This window comes from Plectropomus leopardus, chromosome 1 (assembly GCF_026936395.1).
Source record: "Plectropomus leopardus strain MGB_pleo_1.0 chromosome 1, ASM2693639v1, whole genome shotgun sequence".
Classification (NCBI taxonomy): Eukaryota; Metazoa; Chordata; class Actinopteri; order Perciformes; family Serranidae; genus Plectropomus; species Plectropomus leopardus.
In genome coordinates this window covers 30,217,553-30,228,210 of record NC_142176.1, presented here as the reverse complement: position 1 = coordinate 30,228,210, position 10,658 = coordinate 30,217,553, and the positions used below count along the sequence as shown (strand labels likewise).

Here is a 10,658-nt window from a genome sequence, read left to right as displayed (position 1 = left end):
AATCAATTCTCCTCAGATGATGGATAACTAAGTTTGAAACAGACCTGCATTACTTCTTCTATTCTAGTACATTTCAGAGGCAAATATTACACTTTTTATTGAACTCCTCCTTTTAATAAGAACATAAAAAATGAATTGTTGTAGGTACACTGACCACATCAGCATTACATGAAATTGTAGCTAGCAGCTTTGTATTTTCATCCTACAGAGATTTGTCAGATATGATTTGTTTTTTATCTGCTCGACATAAAGTGACAAGTCAGCAGGAACAGTTCAGGAAGTCTAGCTGATATTCTTTGGAGAAGGAAGATCAGATCAGTTGATCCGACACACAGCCAGCACTGATCACCACACAGACAAAAATTTGACTATAGACTGGTGTAGACTTCTTTTCCAGAATAACTCAGCACTGTTAAATAAGTCGTAGAGTCGTCGTTGTTTGTCCAGTGATGTTTTATTGCATTTGATGTGATTTGATAGAACTGATTACAAATGATACAATGGTATAACAATGGTGTAAGTTGTTAAAAAGAGTGCAAATATATTTTTCCAAGCCAAATTAAAGATCTCATATGGAATAGCCTATTTGACATTGATTTAATGTTGCTCTTAACTGCTAAAATGCGACAATGGTAACACAGATGATAGTTATTAGCTTTTCATTACAATACACAATCCAAGTAACAGGGCATGTGTGTGTTTATTAAGTATCTTAAGGGTATACATACAAATTGGAAATGCAGGCGTTAATGGTTGAATAGGGTGGTCACCCAATTTTTTGGAAACTGCTGATTGTGCTTTCTTGCAGAGAGTTAGTTGAGAATATTGATACACACTGACCTCTGTGTGGTAAATGAACAGCAACCACCAGCAGCTGGTTAGCTTAGCTTAGCATAAAGACTGGAAACAGAGGGAAACAGCTAGCCTGGCTTCATCCAAACCTAACAATAACCTACGAACCAGAACATCTACAGCTCACTTATTAGGTGATACTGGACGTCTTGTTTGACCTGTAAAAAACACAAAAGTATAAAAATGACAAACCACCGTTTCTCAGAGAGGTTATCTGCCAGACTATTTCTTGGCCTGGACCAGTAGCACAGAGTCCAGAAGGTTACTGGTCCAAGCCTGGAAATAGTCCAGCACATAACTCCCCCATCAAACATCAAATTGTCATTTTTACGCTCTGGTTTTTGAACGGATTCAACAAACCAGATATCACCAGATAATTTGTGAGCTTCAGAGGTGCTGGTCAACAGATTTTGTAGACTGGACAGAGACGGGTCAACTGTTTCTCCCAGTTTCCAGTCTTCATGCTGAGCTGAGCTAACCGTAGCTTCACAATCAATGTACAGATATGAGAGTGGTATCAATCGTGTCATCTAGCTAATAACTGGCAGAGATCGAATAAGTGCATTTCCAAACATTTCAAACAATACACAAAATAAATTTGTGCCCAATCATGTCACAGACCTGAAACGTATCTAAGCAGACAGCAAATATGAAATTTAAAGAAGAGCTATTTTTTTCTGATTTTTTAAATTCCTGAGTAAATGCAGCTGTAGAGATATTTGTTTGTGAGTAAATGGCAGACGGACATGATGAGAGCAGTTTCTCAGGCTCCAGTCAGATGAAAAGCTTCTGGACATCGTGTACACACTGAGACTTTTAGTGTGTACATTCATAAACAGAAGTGCAGATCAGTGGCTGGTTCCTCAGAGTTGCTCTCATCATCCTCTCGTCTTTGTATTCACAGTGAAGATTTATGGTCTGATCTTCTCATGGCTGACGGAGACACTTTAAGGTTTTGATTTTGGTTCACAATTACAACTTTAATTCTTTTTTAATGTCATATTTCAATGTTTGAATTTACTTTTGTATCCAGATAGGCAGCTGTCAGATATTGTAGTCTGAACCATAAAAATCAGATCATGTTCTTGCAGTGTGAATACAGCTGGTGTTTAAGTCTCAGTCTTATAATGGTTCATCTTCTAGAGCTTTGTCCTCTATTTGCCAATTCTGTCATTCACTTTCTTCGCCACCTGGTCACATGAAACACAAAAAAAAAAAACATCCTGAAATATCCTGAACACAGAACAATGTGAAGAAAATATAGGCAGAGGAAAGAGTCTCTGGAGATAAATACACCGCCAAACATTTCCCATGGATCATAAGTGACGATTGAAAGGGATTTTTTGTTTTACCTGATTTTTTGTTAGGTAAATGCTGCATATTAAACCTTTAAGTATGAAAGGTTTCAAACATAACTTACATAAAGGGATTAGTTCTGATTTTTTAAAGTGGGGCTGTATTATATACTTATGAATAGTTAATGTATTAGATACTGTAGCTGGTGGTCGACACTGCCTCTTTGCAGAAACAGAGGGGGCACACAGCCCAAAGCTCAGTATTACTTGGCTGTAAAGAGGGTCAATATCAAAACATATTTTAGTCAATTTAAAAAAGGCCTACCTAAAAAAAATCGTATCAGTCTAAGAGGATGCAGTACTGAGTTTTCACCTCTTTACCTTGCTGTCACACAGCCTTTTCCTTTGGCACTACATGTTCCCAACCATGTAACTTCTCTATTCCTGCACAGAAGCCCAACAGAGCCGTCCACAGTATTAAGCCGCTGGTTAGCTGCTTGAGTCAAACTTTTGGCGGTTTATAGAAGAGACAACAAATACAAGAGTGATTATGACAGCGATGATGTAATGGGGTTCACCGTGGAGACAAAAGGGATACTTTAACTAACTAGTGTACAGAGTAGGAGAACTTTTGAGGAGGGAGACCTAACCGGCCAAAAATGAGACAGAGAGGGGACATTTCTTTCGAAGCAGAAGCTAATTGTGTACTGTTAACACAGAAACTGCTGCTGCCTGGAGTTGGTAACTACACAACCTCAGCATCTGTCTAAATCAGAGGATGTCAGCTCTTCACACTTCACTGGTTGTTTTGTGAATCTTTTCCATTTATCTGTAGGTATTTATTGTAATTTTACATGGTTGGGTTCAGTATTGTTCTCTGGTGTTGACGGTTTGCGGTGGCTTTATATAATTCTCCTGAGAGAAATGTTCACTACAAACACAGAGTTGTTTCAGTCTTGCAAGTGAAGTGTTTACATCTGTATTTAGTTTAAATGGTCACAGCAGTTTTCATTTCTTTGTCTGAACAGCCAGCAAAAATACAAGCATGTGAAATCTTTAGAAATGTGAGGTTTTGTTTCAGTGGGATTGCATAACAGTCTGTAACAGTACTTTGTGAGTCAAACAGCTGTGCTGCAACTTGATATTGACTCAATCGGGCTTCTGCCTAAGAATAAGGAAGTTATGAGAAAATGCAGTACCAAAGAAAAGGGCAGAGTCACAGAGAAGTAAAGCAGTGAAAACACTCTCAATACAGATTGATAATGATTTTTTTTTGGGGTAAACCTTTTTAAAGTGGTTAAAAGGATATTGACAGCCTCTATACGGCAATGTAATTGATTTGATTTGATATTTATTTATTTCAAACAATGGAAAAAGTATTATACAAAAACAGATTAACACAGTTACAGACAAGGAAATTCTGAGCTTTTGGGTACGAGTCCCGTCTGTTCTTGTAAACAGGCAGTGCATTAGACCCACTTCAGAATTCCCAAACTATCTCTTTTTTTAGGTTTTAGCTTTGTGGGCTACACACCCAAATACTTAAGAGTCTAAAAAATGTGTTTTTGTGAAGCCCACACCACAAAAACGTATTACACACTACTGTGAAGAATGTAGTCGGGTGTAATGGGTCATGTGAAGGAGGCTATTGGCTGACTACTTTAAGTTTTTGTACCAGAAGAATCTTTTTTTTTTTTTTTTACTTTTTCCTTGACATACAAATTGTATTATGACCTAGCCTTAAGTTATGATTTTAACAGTTAATGAAAATCACTAAGACATTGAACAGTCTGTAACATGTTTTTTTTTTTAAATGAGCTAATTACCAGCAGTCTGCCGTAGTGTTAAAAAGATGTCACTATTAACAAATAGTATATATCTATCTTACTGAAACACTGACCTCATTGTTATCAGGAAAAGATCCCTTCTCAAGCTTGGAGTAGATCAGCTCATCCTTAAATGTGACCTCAAAGCTGCCTGTGAGGGTGAAAAATGAGACGGCACAAATGAAAATCCATCTATGTCAGCTCAATATGTAGTTTATTATGTACACACAATATCTGCATTGGCATCGCAGCCAGTAAGACAGGTTTTATCTGAGAAGCTGGAGACAGTGTGTCACTGCTAAAAGGCCAATTGGGGCACTAAAATCTCCTGAAAGATTTTGAAATTTAAACACTCATATATATATATATATATATATATATATATATATATATATATATATATATATATATATATATAAAGTTTGTTTTTGGTTTATTGTTTATTATTATTATTATTTGGCACAAGAAATAACTGAACAATGGAGACAAACAAACAAGCAGTGTTAACTTTTTTCCCCAGTGTGTCATTGAAAAGTCAACATTTTTTACTTATTGGCAGAAATAAACTCTCTAATCGTGAACAGTGAGAATGAGAGAAAGAAAAAGCTGCTTACCTGGCCTCCCTTTAGTCCCCACCACCTGCACATCCTTGAGGATTTGCTCCAGTTCACGGAAGCGCCATGAGGAGGATCATCATCCACTGTAACAGAAAGCAACCCAGAGCGAAACACAATAAACCTCACTATGGGCACATAGAAACTTTCTCAATAAAGGACTTCCACACGTATCAAAATATCCTGAATTCAAAACTCCAGTTCAATGCAGACATAAGTAGGCTATTTCCGCATTATAACCAACATCAGTTAAAATATGTAACATATCTTCGTTACGTTGAGTCGAGCCAAATATATTTCCGCTTTTTTTCCCCATGAGCTTCTTAAAAATAGTCCATAAACGTTAGATAAAGCAGTATTTTCCCTCATAAACGATGTAGGCGAAATATTCTCATAATTTATAACCTGCTAAAAGTTTGTCGCGGTGAGACTGTCCTCTGCATATTTTTTGTTCGTTTCCTGTACTTCCTGTACTTGGGACTTTCAAAGAGACACAAAATACAAATATAGCGAGGCGAAATGCCAAATGAAAGTAGAGCTGGGGTTGGTTTTTATTTTTACTCGCTGGCATGCGTGTGCACAAACAGTAACCGACAATCCCGCTCAGAAGACCATTAAAAAGGCAAATATAATGTGAACTGTCGCACCAAGTTGCAAAGTACAGATGTGTTTTTTGCCTGTTGCAGTAAAACCACACCCTGATTTGAAATTAAGCAATAATCTACCTCCCGACGTTACTGAGTGTATTAGGGTTTGCCCCTAACTATACGATTAAGCAGAATAACTATATGTAAATATAGATTCAAAGTTATAAACTCACCTATGTTCAACAAAGACAGAGGGCTTATCCGCGTTACTCATGTTTGTATGAGGCTGGACTCGATGCAGAGTTGCAGACTTTCAGCTCGACGATGAGTTGCATATAATGCTGAGTCACGATTGTTGCATTATTATAAAGTAAACCACACCCAGTGGGAGGGTAAATCAGTGTATCGTGTGTGCGTCGCCTATCTACTATTAGGATATGTACAGTTTGAAAGTTTTCAGTATATGTTCAGTTTCTTCTTCTCATGCAGTATGTTAAAAAAAAAAAAGTTCTTCCTGTTCATACTGGGCAACTTTTGCAGTGTACATATGGACCCAAATAGTCTGTATAAAGATACAACTGAAAAATGTTAATCTATCTCTAAGGTTAAGGTGAAAGTGAAATGCCAGCTCAGTGTTTGTAGCTCAACCATCCCTCTATATTGCTGCTATAATAATGTTTTGAGTGTTGTGTGACTTTAAATAGTCTAAAGACATAATCAATTCTCCACAGATGAAAGGTGGCTAAATACACATTTGAAACAGTACAATTTTGACATGACATTTTATGTTACTTACTCTTACTCCAATACACTGATGAAGCAAATACTCTTTATTCAACTACTTTAAATGACGCCTATTACTTTGCAAAAAAGCTATCATGAGAACATAAAATATTAATTGTTTCAAGTACATTGACCAAACTGGCATTATATGAATTAGCTAAAATAGGCAGCTTTGTAATTTTCATCCCAAAGTGATTTCTCAGATATGATTTGAGTTTGCTGGAAACAGAGGAACGAGTAAGCTGCAACAGTTTAGGGGGTCTGGCTCATCTCTTAAGGACGTTCGGATCAGTCGATCTGACACACAGCCAGCACTGAGCACCACACATACAGAATCTGAAGAAGCACTGGTGTAGACTTCTTTTCCAGAATAACTCAGCACTGTTAAATAAGTAGTATCAAAGTCATCGTTGTTTGTCCAGTGATGTTTTATTGCATTTGATGTGTTATGATGGAACTGATTAGAAATGATACAACCAGTGGTGTAGTGGAGGATATACGCAGGTGTACAGGGTATCCATCTTTTTTTTTGATCGTTCATAGTATACCCACCTAGCATTCCAAAAAGCCACTTAAATATCTAAAAGAGTATACCCACTTTCTCCTCAGTAATCTACCTTGAAGTACGCCCACCTCATCAGCTACCTCTACACCACTGGATACAACGGTAGAGCAATGGTGTTAGTTGTTAAAATGTGTGTGCATATGGAGCATTTGTCATTGATTTAATGTGTATCTCACTCTGAAATGCTACAACAGTAACACAGATGGTAGTGTTCAGCCCCTTATTACAAAACATTATCCAGGTAATGATGCATGTGTATTAGGGATGCACGATAATATTGATAGGTCACTGGTATCAGCAGATAACGGCTTTCAAATGAAATATCGGCATTGGCCTGAAATGACCTTTTCTGCCGATATGACTTGCTTACAAAATTATTTTTCATGGCATTAAATTATGCAACTTTACTTAGTTAAGAATAGGTCATATTAGCCCTAGTTTTGGCTATTGTCAGACTGTTCTATAGTGAGAGCATCATCCAAGCCTGTTAAAGTGGGAGGAGGTAACAGTTTTGTTTGTTACATAAAAATAAAGGATGGCCTGTTTTACATGTAAGCTAGGTTTAAGCTGTTTTATTGTTTTGCCCAGTAAATGTGTATATTGTGAAAAGCATTATATTCTATGTTTGCATCTTTGTGCCCGCAAAATGTAAATGCATATATTGATATGGCAAAAATTTTACAAAAGCACATTCAAACGACAAAAAGGCTAGGTGTCTGACAAAAGATAATACACACCGCTTGGTGATAAAAAAAAAATATTTGTGGGAGCATAATCTAGAGTGCGTTATTTTCTTTGGCCATAATGAGTCATAAAATATCAACATATTGGATATTGGCAAAAATCAAATATCGTACATCCCTAATGTACATTTGAAAAAGGGGCATATGTCAGGTATGAATATAAAATAGATCTCATATGTTAGAAGATGAAGCATTTTAGAGTATAAATGCAGATTAGAAATACAGGTATTGGTAGTTGAATGGGCTGGTCACCCACACAAAGAATACACAGGTTAAGGCTGGTGTCAACTGTTTCGAAAACATTGGAAAAAAATCCTTTTTTTTTCAAATCAAGTAGGAAATTGTGGCAGACACTGTGTATGACTACCCAAAATTTATAGAGTAATTCAAAATTTTTGGAAAGTGCTTATTTTTGCTTTCTTGCAGAGGGTTGGTTGAGACGATTGATACCACTCTGACCTCTGTTAGGGGGAAAAGACAGCAGCTGGTTAGCTTAGCCCATTACAAAGACTGGAAATAGCGGGAGGCAGCTAGCCTGGCTCTGTTTTCACACTCTGTTATTTCTATATGGTTTAAACAAACCAGATACATGTTAATTAGCCTAGTGAGCTTTAGAGGTCCTGGTTAGCTGATTAAGTTGACAGGACAGAGCCAGGATAACAGTTTCTCCCTGTTTCCAGTCGTCACGCTAAGCTGGTGGTAGCTTCATATTCATCATACAAACATGAAAGTCCTTTCTATCCTCTCATCTAGCCAAAACGTTTGGAGTTATCTAAACAGAGAGATATGGAATTTAGAAAACTGTTACTTTTTCTTATTTTTTTAATTCCTGAGTAAATGCAGCTGTAGAGATATTTGTTTGTGAGTAAATGGCAGACGGACATGATGAGAGCAGTTTCTCAGGCTCCAGTCAGATGAAAAGCTTCTGGACATCGTGTACACACTGAGACTTTTAGTGTGTACATTCATAAACAGAAGTGCAGATCAGTGGCTGGTTCCTCAGAGTTGCTCTCATCATCCTCTCGTCTTTGTATTCACAGTGAAGATTTATGGTCTGATCTTCTCATGGCTGACAGAGACACTTTAACGTTTGGATGTTGGTTCACAATTACAATTTTGGAAATGTTTTAATGCCGTATCTTAATGTTTGAATTCACTTTTGTACCCAGATATTCGGGGCCATAAAAATCAGACCATGTTCTTGCAGTGTGAATACAGCTGTAGTTTAAACCTTCATCCTCTAACGCTTGGAGCTGTGTCCTCCCTGGCTGATTCTCTTCGTCACCCTCTCCACCACCTGGTCACATAAAACACAAAACATTTTTTTAGGTTAAGACAGTTTAATTCTCATTTGTTGAATTACTTTTTTTTTGTAGCTCTGGGGAAGGCTATCAGTCACCTCACCACTTTGGCCCAAAGTGGAATAACTTAACAACTGATGGATGAATTGCCATGAAATTTGCCACACACATCCACATTTCCTTCAAGATAAATTTCGCATCAGTTAAATGTAGGCAAGCTGTATTCCTTGAGTATTGTGTTGTGTATTATAATATATATATATATATATATATATATATATATATATATATATATATAATATGTTTAAAAAGCATGCCAAATTGAATAACACATTTGATTAAACTGAGCAGCTGGAATGTCATTATCAGTAGTCTCTTAGAGAGTAGAAAAGCCACGTAATATAGAATTATATCTGAATGTTTAAACAAATGGGCCAATTAGAAATTTAACATTCAAACCTAAATTAGGTGTCATTATAAATCACAAACAGAAGTTGGGAGGTCTTGGGGTCCTCCCCCAGGATATTTGAAGCATCAAACACTTAATTTTCTGCATTGTGGTGAACTTCAATGCACCAATTTTTGGTGGAAATATCTGTTTTTATGTTATGAAAAACACATAATTCAGGCACCAAGAGGCAATTCAAAATAGCACCATCATTAGATTTTTTTTTATTTTTTTTTTAATTTTACCTAATTTTACCTTTTATTTTTATTATCATTAAGCACTACTACTGTGACGAACGCAGTCGGTTGTGACATGTAAAGTACTGGCTGAATGCTTTAAAAATTGCAATTCAAACAGTTAATGAATGAATATATGAATGAATATGAATGAATGTTGTCAGTCTAAAAATTACTAGTAGTCTCTTAACATTAAGTTGACCAGATACTTTTATATGCCAAACTGTGAATGAAATGTCACTTTTTTAAAAATACTAGATATCCATCTCATTAACACACTGACCGTCTTAGAAGTAGGAAACAGTCCTGTCTTAAACCTGGAGTAGATCACATGACCATCCACTGACACCTCAAAGCTATCTGTGGAGTTGAAAAATGAGACAGAAAATCTTTTTGTCATGTCAGTTCAATGTAAAGTAGTTCATTATGTACACACATTATCTGCATTGGCACTACAACCAGTGAATCAGGTTTATCTGGGAAACTGGAAATAGTATGTCACTGCTAAAAGGCAAAATGAGGACACTAAAAACTCTGTCTCCACAATCAAAATATAACCACTCAAAAATATTTTTGGACATATTTTGCAAAACAGATAGTCTAACTGAACAACTGAAACAAAAATGGTTAGAACTTAGACTGTACATTTTTTTTGTTTTCGTTTTTTTCTTCCGCTGAAAGTTGTCTTAATGGCAGAAACAGGCCTCAATACAGGACTGCAGGAATGGAAAGAGAAAAAGCAGCTTACTGGGCCTCCCTCTGTGTCCCTGCACCACCACACCGACAGGATGGAGGGCGTTGACTAGTTTCCGGAAGTGCCCCGAAGACGCTCATCATCCACTGTAACACAAAACAAACAAGACGGCCCCAGGAATGAGCACTGAACCCAGAAATAAGTAAGCATTTCAGCATTTCTAGTTCCCTTGTTTCAAAGGCAATGGGATTTTGGTTAGACTCCTTAAATAAGGTCTGTGGTTAACTCAAACTTCAGAGACCTCCACACTTAATGTTACTACATAAAATACATGCGTAAATACCACACTGAATTTTAAAACTTCAATGTGTAGTCCATAGTGTAGTTTATTTATAGCCAAACATTATCTTTTTACTTCCAGTGATTGTATTTAGACATCAAAATCCTAAAAGTGGTGTTCAGCCTTGCCTATAGTAGGCTATACAGGATTTATCTAAAACAAACAACCAAAAAACCCCTTAAAAAATACACCGCCAGACCCATACAGAAGTAATCCCCCTCAATCATCACCTACGACCCCACTAGAGGTGTGTGGCGGGGTATTTATCTGCAGAGACTCTGTCCTCTGTCTGTTCTTGTCTTATTTTGCTGTGTTCAGGACGTGTATAGGCGTGTACCCAAACAGCGTTCAGGTGAGGTCAGGTGCCAGGCTGT

The 10,658-nt window shown here is 37.0% G+C and overlaps 1 protein-coding gene across 3 annotated transcripts in view; it reads right to left on the bottom strand.

The window, feature by feature from the left end:
* Positions 1 to 435: 435 nt before the first annotated feature.
* The window catches only part of trpm7 (transient receptor potential cation channel, subfamily M, member 7), a 67,782-nt gene continuing 57,559 nt past the window's right edge, over positions 436 to 10,658 (bottom strand). For all 3 annotated transcript variants that reach the window (XM_088079804.1, XM_088079789.1, XM_088079797.1), the window contains exons 44-49: positions 9,999 to 10,090; positions 9,534 to 9,610; positions 5,408 to 8,562; positions 4,588 to 4,673; positions 4,048 to 4,124; positions 436 to 2,042 (exon numbers count right to left, since the gene is read on the bottom strand). The gene's annotated coding sequence lies outside the window, so the exon portion shown is untranslated. The remainder of the gene's footprint in view (positions 2,043 to 4,047; positions 4,125 to 4,587; positions 4,674 to 5,407; positions 8,563 to 9,533; positions 9,611 to 9,998; positions 10,091 to 10,658) is intronic.